Genomic DNA, 10377 nt, shown 5'->3' with positions numbered 1-10377 from the left:
TACACATTTCACTAAAATATAGTAATCTGATACAAAATAGGATAAAAAAAAGTGAATGGAACATGAACCTTTATAAATAGAGAGCTAGAAAATAAAGGGGAGTAGGTTCTGCTAAACTATAAAATGCAATGACGAGTCCAGATCTGGAGTACTCTGCATTCTGCACCTTAGAAATGATATATTGGTCTTGGAAGGAGTACAGCACAGCTTAATCAGAATATTATCAGGGCTCCAAGGGTTAGATTATGAGGGAAGATTACATAAACTAGTCTTGTTTTCCCAGAATTTAAAAGGTTAAGGGGTGATTTTTGATTGAAGTTTTTAAGATTTTGAAATGAATTGATGAACTAGATAGAGAAAAGCATTTTTGCTGGTAGGTGAATCTAGCACAAGGGGATATAGCCTTAAAATCTGAGCCAAACCATTAAGGGAGAAATTAGGAAGCACTTCTTCTTTTAAGGAAGTATGGAACTTTGCCCTACAAAAAGCCATAGAGGATAGCTCATATAATCAGTTTAAATCTGAGATCAATAGATTTTTGCTAGCCAAGGGTAAAAAGGTATACAGAGCCAATGATTCTTACAGATAGCAATCAAATGCACTGATTATCCTTCACTTTTTAATAATTTTACAGAAATTGATATAAAGATTGGGACATACACATTAGATTAAGGTAGAAACTGAATTATCATAAACTTTTAAAACTTTATTTTAAAACTCTATGTCTTTATCGTAATAGAGAACATTGTCATTCTGCAAAACATAAAATTAGTTTTTCAAGGCCAGAGAGGTTGGTCATAAGTAATTATAACTTAGTATGCTGTAAGCCAAGTCATACCTCACTCAACAAGGTATAACTTTTTCAAGGGTTTTACAATGAGACTAATAGTACAAAAAGTGAAAGTTCACTTCAAACTAGTGATTTCTAGATTATTTCTATCTACAAGGACTTCAACAACACACCCTATGAAGGAAAGGGGAATCACTGAAAGCAATTTATGGATTCCACTTTTAACCAGGTATGTGCAGCCACCAAAAGTTGCTGTCTGTTTTACAGTATCAGTGGTGGCAAATATCAATAATTTCAGCATCATTGCAACTGGAAAATCCAGGAAAAGAAAGATAATAATATGTATTGTCAAAATCTTTTTTGATAAGAACAAAGTGACATTTATATATTGTGACAGGATATCCTAAAACTCTTCACAACCAATAACATAACATGAAAGTATAATCACTATTATAATAAAGGGAAAATGAACAATTTCATCTCAACAAACTCCCACAAACAGCAACAAAATAAACGACCAGTTAAATTGTTTTGGTGATGCAGACTTAAAGATAAATAGTTATGTGAGCAACTCTCCTACACTTCTTCAACTAATTCTATGGGATCCTTTATATTAAGGGCAGACAAGATCTTGATATCTATTGGGGACATTGACAATATATTCAGCAATTGTTAGATGGTGAGGAATTGGACAATGGCAAGAATTTATGATCACATTTATTAAAGGAAAACCAATTCTTTAAAAACATGGAATGCTGCTGCAATAGTTGTCTGGTTACATCAGTTGAACAACATACAAAGTGCATTAGGACATAGATCTACCATCAAATTATGTAGATTGTCAATGCCATTATTAGACTTCAGCTAGTAGAAATTGTTAATTATATCATTTGAAATCTGGCACTAACATCATGCAGGATCACACCAAAGCAATACCCAAATGTGCAGCCAAAGCAGTGTAATGGAGGACAGGCCAATTGCAAGCTTAAAGCACCCTCCACAGCATTAAAATTTCACCCCCTAATGCATTATTTCTATTTCCCATGTGGATTAGCAAGCCTTTGAATATGCTGCCAACTTTGTCCCATCAAGTTTTCCGTATTCACATGCCTACAGAAAATTGGTGAGAGGCTGTTTGGCTTCACACGGACAGTCTAAATTCAACCCAAATCTAGCATTAGGTTGTAGCCAGGCATAGAATTTTAAAAATAAGGAGTTTCATATTTGAGAATTAGCACCTCATACTCGATTTCCATTAACCGTGTTATGATGCAGTATTTCAGCTTCGCAGGGATGCTAGAGTGTGAAGTGTTAATGAACACTAAATGTAAAATTCATTGTCAGTTTTATGCCTTGTAGGAAGTTACAGCTCCCATCAACAGGAAATGTGTGATAATGCTGTGCAAAAGTCTTTGCCGGAGTCCAGAAGTTTTTAACTAGCGATTGGTTCTCATCCAAGTGCACGTGGTCAGCTGGTCAACAATAATTTCAGCCAGAAAGTCAAACAGGATCCCAATATAGTTCGATTGATTAAGCTGGCAAACATCAGCTGCAGCTGTCTATTCCAGACCCCTAAAACATCATTTCCAACTTTCAACCTCTCCTGGACCTGTTCGATTCCATTGCCCGTGAAACTGATCAAACCAAGATTTGCATATTTAAAAGGTCCTATTGCTTGAAACAGGTTGAAACTATGGCTGAGAACTATGGTAAGATCCTTACAAAATTGTCTAAAAAGGATGTATAGCTTTCTACTTTTTCTTTGTCTATTTGCATCACACACTTTAAAAAGTTGACTGTCTAATGGGAAGCTTCTTTGCTGTTCAGTATCAAAACCTTAATATATTTAATTGTAAATGTTGGAACAATAAATTATTTTATACAATGTAAAATAATATAGTAACAGAGATATTTAACCTTGGAATGCTGAAGCTCTTTGCACTTAAATAAAACATTGTCTGTGAATGCAGCCCATTATTATTGATCCAAGGAAACAAAGGTCCAGATTTTAAAACTGCTTATGATGACATCAACTGACGTGGAAGGAGCTGAGATGGCCTCCACCTGAGCCAAAGGGGGCCTGTGTCCTGGTAGCAAGGATAAATCTGGTCAATATGAGTTTAAAATTGTAAGGCGGGTAGGTAGCTAGTGAAAATAGCATGGATTAAAAATACATTATGGCCCATTTTTGGGCACAAGGGTCACTGGTCACGACTTGCCCACACCTATTGTCATTGGTGTAGGCAGCATGCAAACTTGAGTGCTCAGCAGAGGGCTGAGCAGCATGCCCTGGGATCACATGCTGCCGACAGCCTGCTTCTACTATAACAGGCTGCCCTCTGAAAACAGAGCTGGACTCACTGAAAGGCAGCTGCTGCTGACTGCCGGTACTGACAATGACTGTAGGTAGCAGCTTCCCAAATGGAACATGAGGGAAGAGACAAGGCTCCTAGGTTCACAGATGTGGCTCTGGATGCCTTAGTGGTAGAGGTGGACGGAAGGAGGGAGGCCATACTTCTGCAGGGGATCTGGGAGGTCTTCATGCAAAATGTAACACCAGGCCACTGGTTAATATCACATCAGGTGGCTGAGAGCTTGATCAAAGAAATAGGTTTTAAGGAGTTTCTGAAAGAAAAACAGAGAGGTGGAGAGGTGAGAGGCATAGGGAGGGAATTCCAGAGCTCCTGGCCTAGGCAGCTGAAAGCATAGCCGCAGAAGGTAAGGATAGCAGATTCTCCTACCTCTCCCTGGACCATCACCCCACCACTGAACATCAAGCCATTGTTTCCAAACTGTCACTGACCTCATCTCCTCTGGGGATCTTCCTCCCACAGCTTCCAACCTGATAGTCGCCCAACCTCGGACGGCCCGCTACTACCTCCTACCCAAAATCCACAAACAGAACTGTCCCGGTAGACCGATCATGTCAGCTTGCTCCTGCCCCACAGAACTCATCTCTTGTTATCTTGACTCCCTTCTCTCTCCCCTTGTCCAGTCCCTTCCCACCTACATCCGTGATTCCTCTGACACCATACGTCACATCAACAATTTCCAGTTCCCTGGCCCCAACCACTTCCTCTTCACCATGGACGTCCAATCCCTCTACACCTCCATCCCCCACCAGGATGGTCTGAGGGCCCTTAGCTTCTTCCTCGAACAGAGGCCCGAACAATCCCCATCCACCACTACTCTCCTCTGTCTGGCTGAACTTGTTCTCACACTGAACAATTTCTCCTTCAACTCCTCTCACTTCCTCCAAATAAAAGGTGTGGCTATGGGTACCCGCATGGGCCCCAGCTATGCCTGTCTCTTTATGGGGTATGTGGAACATTCCTTGTTCCAGTCCTACTCCAGCCCCCTTCCACAACTCTTTCTCTGGTACATCGATGATTACTTCGGTGCTGCTTAGTGCTCTCGTCGGGACTTGGAAAAATTTATTAATTTTGCTTCCAATCTCCACCCCTCCATCATTTTCACATGGTCCATCTCTGACACTTCCCTTCCCTTCCTTGACCTCGCTGTCTCAATCTCTGGTGATAGACTGTCCACCAATATCCATTACAAGCCTACCGACTCCCACAGCTACCTCGACTACAGCTCCTCACACCCCGCTTCCTGTAAGGACTCCATCCCATTCTCTCAGTTCCTTCGCCTCCATCGCATCTGTTCCGATGATGCTACCTTCAAAAACAGTTCCTCTGACATGTCCTCCTTCTTCCTTAACCGAGGTTTCCCACCCACGGTCGTTGACAGGGCCCTCAACCGTTTCCGGCCCATCTCCCACGCATCCGCCCTCACACCTTCTCCTCCCTCCCAGAAACATGATAGGGTCCTCCTTGTCCTCACTTATCACCCCACCAGCCTCCACATTCAAAGGATCATCCTCCGCCATTTCCGCCAACTCCAGCATGATGCCACTACCAAACACATCTTCCCTTCACCCCCACTGTCGGCATTCCGTAGGGATCGTTCCCTCCGGGACACCCTGGTCCACTCCTCCATCACCCCCTACTCCCCAACCCCCACCTATGGCACCACCCCATGCTCACGCAAAAGATGTAATACCTGCCCCTTCACTTCCTCTCTCCTCACTGTCCAAGGGCCCAAACGCTCCTTTCAAGTGAAGCAACATTTCACTTGCATTTCCCCCAACTTAGTCTACTGCATTCGTTGCTCCCAATTCAGTCTCCTCTACATTGGAGAGACGAAACGTAAACTGGGCGACCGCTTTGCAGAACACCTGCGGTCTGTCTGCAAGAATGACCCAAACCTCCCTGTCGCTTGCCATTTCAACACTCCACCCTGATCTCTTGCCCACATGTCTGTCCTTGGCTTGCTGCATTGTTCCAGTGAAGCCCAACGCAAACTGGAGGAACAGCACCTCATCTTCTGACTAGGCACTTTACAGCCTTCCGGACTGAATATTGAATTCAACAACTTTAGGTCTTGACCTCCCTCCTCCATCCCCACCTCCCTTCTGTTTCTTCCCCCTTCCTTTTGTTTTTTTGCAATAAATTATATAGATTTTTCTTTTTCCCTCCTCCTATTTCCATTATTTTTAAATATTTTTAAATCTTTTATGCTCCCCCCACCCCCACTAGAGCTATACCTTGAGTGCCCTACCATCCATTCTTAATTAGCACATTCATTTAGATAATATCACCAACTTCGACACCTATGTGTTCTTTTGTCCTTTTGTCTGACATCTTTTGATGATCTGCTTCTAACACTGCTTTTGCCTACAACCACACCACCCCCCTCCACTTCTCTCCCTCTCTCTCCCAACCCCCCCCCACCCTTAAACCAGCTTATATTTCAACCCTTCCTGGGATTCACCTAGTCACCTAGTTCTGTCGAAGGGTCATGAGGACTCGAAACATCAACTCTTTTCTTCTCCACCGATGCTGCCAGACCTGCTGAGTTTTTCCAGGTAATTCTGTTTTTGTTAAGGATAGCAGATTTCTTTTTTTACTTTTTAATGCCACTGTGAAGCTCCAAGGATGTTTTATTATTTTAAAGGTGATATATAAATATAAGTTGTTGTTGCTCCTCCTCTGAAGGGCACTCATGAGTACGACGGGTTTTCATCATAATCTCATTGTTTCGTGGTCACCATTACTGGTGATGGCTTTTTAACTCCGAATTTATGTAAGTAACATTCATGCCACACAAGTGACAGGCAGTGACCATCTCCTACAAGAGAGAATTTAAACATCTCCCTTTGACATTCAACCACATTACCATCACTGAATCCTCCACCATCGATATATTGGGGGCCACCATTGACCAGAAACTGAACTGAACTAGTCATATAAATACTGTGGCTACAAGAGCAGGTCAGAGGCTAGGAATCCTGTGGTAAGTAACTCACCTCCTGACTCCCCAAAGCCTGTCCACCATCTTCAAGTCAGGAGTGTTATGGAATACTCTCTTGCCTGGATGAATGCAACTCCCACAACACTCAAAAAGCTCCACGCCATCCAGGCCAAAGCAGTTGGCTTGATTGGCAGCCCATCCACAAACATTCACTCCCTTCACCACTGACGCAGCAGCAATATGTACCATCTACAAGATGCACTGCAGGAATTCACCAATGCTCCTTAGACAGCCAAACCCACAACATCCACCATCAACAAGGACAAGGGCAGCAGACATATGGGAACACCACAATCTGCAAATTCCCTTCCAGGCCACACACCATCCTGATTCGGAAATATATTGCCGTTCCTTCATTGTCGCTGGATCAAAATCCTGGAACTCCCTCCCTAACAGCACTGTGGGTCTACCTGTGCCACACTGGCTGCAGTGGTTTAAGAAGGCAGCTCAACACCACCTTCTCAAGGGCAATTAGGGATGGGCAATAAATACTGGCCCAGCCAGTGATGTCCACAACCACAAACAAATAAAAAAACGTTGAATTTAATTCCCTGGCTGACATGGCAGGATTTGAATTCTGGCCCCTGAAATACGAAATCAGTATCATGACCACTAGGCTACCGAATGACTCAATTATACTGTTCCCTTCAGTGGAAAATTTTACAGTAGGCTGGTTGGAAGGAGCTATGACATTCTGATTCAGATAACATAAAGACACTTAAATGTAAGTAAATGCTTTAACTACACACAGCGTATTGAAAGCCTGGGAGTGTGCTCTTTCCAGTGTTCTCAACCCCAGCTGAAAAGGTAATTGACCCAATAAGTTGTGATTTCTGAAATATGAGCCAACAATAACAACAGGCAATCGGGTCTGCACAAGTCCGTTCACCTCATATTTTTACTTACACCCTACATAAAGTTTCACCACGTCCGATTAGTATCTGAAAGGTTTCTTAAAAAGGTCTAACCACGAAACCGTCCGTCAGTATTGAAAACACAACTGGAATTCGAATTGGTCTGACTCTATACAAAGTAAGCACATTACTAAACTTACAGCAGCGTTATTAAATGTGGCGAACATTCCGAGCTGATTCAGCCTGGCTAACGCACAGTGACATATTGATACGCAATAGGGTTGACATTATTTTATGACAATCCTATTCAAATTCTTTCTGTGGTCGAACTCACTCATGCAGCATGGTGAGAAACAGCTTTCTTATCCACACTACCTACTGCATTTGGTCAAAGGATCGCACCATTTGTTTCTTCACATGCGCCTAAATATTCAAGAAAATGTATAAAATATGTATATTTTACGAACTATGCACGTTGACGCAAAAATCAAGGAATAAATATGATTTAAAAAAGAGCTGTAATAAAAAGGCCTGCATTGAAATAATCCAAGCCAGAAGCTTTACAAAAAGGAGCAAATCCACAATCCGAATGCACACTGGAGTTTTTTAAAATTATTTTTCTTTATTTGTTTCTCTACTTTGTCAACAATAATTCAGTCCGGTAGACCGTTCAATAAACAGCTTTAAAAACGGTGTTGCCGGCCGAAGTGAACCAGTGTGGACCCAGTGACAAGCCTTGGAATATACCGGTGTCAGCTCCCAAACTCCCGCAATGTGTAACTCAATTCCCGTGACATTGAAGCTCAATCGAATACAGTCACATTGAAACATTCAGACATTCCCATGTAAAGTCCAGAAGTTTAAGAGAAGGAATATAGATATAGATTTAAGACCAGCCCTGAGAACCAATATTCTAAAAAAACCACGTGGATTGGAGAGAACAAGGGAATTTCTCCTGGGGATAAAACCCTGTTTTAATATAAAGAAGTAAGGATTTGGAAATATTGCGATCAACCGGACCACAAGGTTTCCGCCAAAATGTATTTAATATTTCAGGAATGATACCGATTGATCTAAACTACAACTGATATAAATCCGGAATGATATCCAGGAGGAAGTCTCCAAACTCCCTCCATTAACAAGCCTGGGGGGAGCTGCGAAAGCAAACAGCCAGTGAATAAGATGTTTAGTTTCTCCATGAAGACGCTTCAAGGCGGCGACTCAGGACCGGTAGGAAACCGCCCCAAGTTCCAGCTCTGACTTTCTGATGTGACCGCATTTCTCTGGCAGCGCCGAGCAACTCCCTGTCTGTGTACACTTTGTACGCTTCCAATTTATCTATCCAGCACGGTTTTTGTTATAAAACAGATATGATCATTTTAAAAGTGCACCGGGTTAACTATTCTCCCAACGAACTCAAGATAATCCAAGTAGGCGTTCATTTCAATGCGCTTAGTTCAATAAATATCTTTAGGCTTCAACAGGAACGATGTCATTTCAATGGATTGTTTATTTGAATTTCGTGCTTTTTAGTTAAAAGGCCAACGAATGCTCCGATTAAGCGGCTGACCGCACACGAAATCCAAGTTACGGTATTTTGTTGTATTTTTAGTTGCACCGCCGCTGTCTGCACCAGAGGCTAACCCAAGGTCAGGGGTCAAGTAGCAGCACAATTTAATGCACTACTTGCACTTTAATTATTTACTACTGAAATTTAAAAAGACACAAAATAAATGTGCTGTTTTTTCAGGAATGTATCCAGATTATTTATTTTTCTGAAGCAATTTATATTTAATTGTACGAATATATTTACTGATGATGTTTCCTTTACTGATTGTACAGAGGTCACCCAGGCTAAGATTGCAGCTCCCAGCCTGAGATACCAACTTGTAGTTTAGTTTGCAGCCAGTCGGTGTCCTGTATACGTTAAAAACAAAAAACTGCGGATGCTGGAAATCCAAAACAAAAACAAAAATATCTGGAAAAACTCAGCAGGTCTGGCAGCATCTGCGAAGAGAAACACAGTTAACATTTCGAGTCTGAATGACCCTTCAACAGAACTAAGTAAAAATAGAAGAGAGGTGAAATATAAGCTGTATACCCTGTATACGTTGCTTGGCTCCCGGCTGGCCTGAGCTCTTAATGCTCTGCTTAGGAGAGATTTCTGTCTTTGGATCATAGTTTTTTTTTTAATAGTTAAAATGTAATGCTCCTAAATTTGCCCATGTAGCGCCCATATTTTCGGCACTAATAATATTGCATGTGGTACCAAAATGTCATCCGTGCCTCATGCCACTTTGGGTAGGTTGTTACCACGGGCAGAGGGAGATTTGGGGTTGGTTGATACCGTGGGTACAGAGTGATTTTGGGTTGTTACTGCAGGTTCAGAGTGATTTTGGGTAGGTTGTTCCTGCGGGCACTGGGAGCGATTTTGAGTAGGTTGTTACTGGGGGCACTGAGTGATTTTGGGTAGGTTCTAACTGCAGGCACAGAGTGATTTTGGGTAGGTTGTTACCATGGGCACTGGGAAGGATTTTGGGTAGGTTGTTACTGTGGGCACTGTGATTTTGGGTAGGTTGTTACTGTGGGTACTGGGAGTGATTTTGGGTAGGTTGTTACTGTGGGCACTGTGATTTTGGGTAGGTTGTTACTGTGGGCACTGGGAGTGATTTTGGGTAGGTTGTTACTGTGGGCACTGGGAGTGATTTTGGGTAGGTTGTTACTGTGGGCACTGTGATTTTGGGTATGTTGTTACTGTGGGCACTGTGATTTTGGGTAGGTTGTTACCGTGGGCACTGGGAGTGATTTTGGGTAGGTTGTTACTTTGGGCACTGGGAGTGATTTTGGGTATGTTGTTACTGCGGGCACTGGGATTGATTTTGGGTAGGTTGTTACTGTGGGCACTGTGATTTTGGGTAGGTTGTTACCGTGGGCACTGGGAGTGATTTTGGGTAGGTTGTTACTGTGGGCACTGGGAGTGATTTTGGGTATGTTGTTACTGCAGGCACTGGGAGTGATTTATGATTGTTAGTTACCGTGGGCACTGGGTTTGATTTTGGGTAGGTTGTTACCATGGGCACTGAGTGATTTTGGGTAGGTTGTTCCTGTGGGCACTGGGATTGATTTTGAGTAGGTTGTTACTCTGGGCACTGAGTGATTTTGGGTAGGTTGTTACTGTGGGCACTGGGAGCGATTTATGATTGTTTGTTACTTTGGGCACTAGGATTGATTTTTGGTAGGTTGTTTCTGTGGGCACTGGGAGTGATTTTGGGTAGATTGTTACTGCGGGCACTGGGATTGATTTTGGGTAGGTTGTTTCTGTGGGCACTGGGAGGGAGTTTGAGTAGGTTGTTATTG

Source organism: Carcharodon carcharias, chromosome 6, assembly GCF_017639515.1.
Source record: "Carcharodon carcharias isolate sCarCar2 chromosome 6, sCarCar2.pri, whole genome shotgun sequence".
Lineage (NCBI taxonomy): Eukaryota > Metazoa > Chordata > Chondrichthyes > Lamniformes > Lamnidae > Carcharodon > Carcharodon carcharias.
This window is presented reverse-complemented; position numbering follows the sequence as displayed.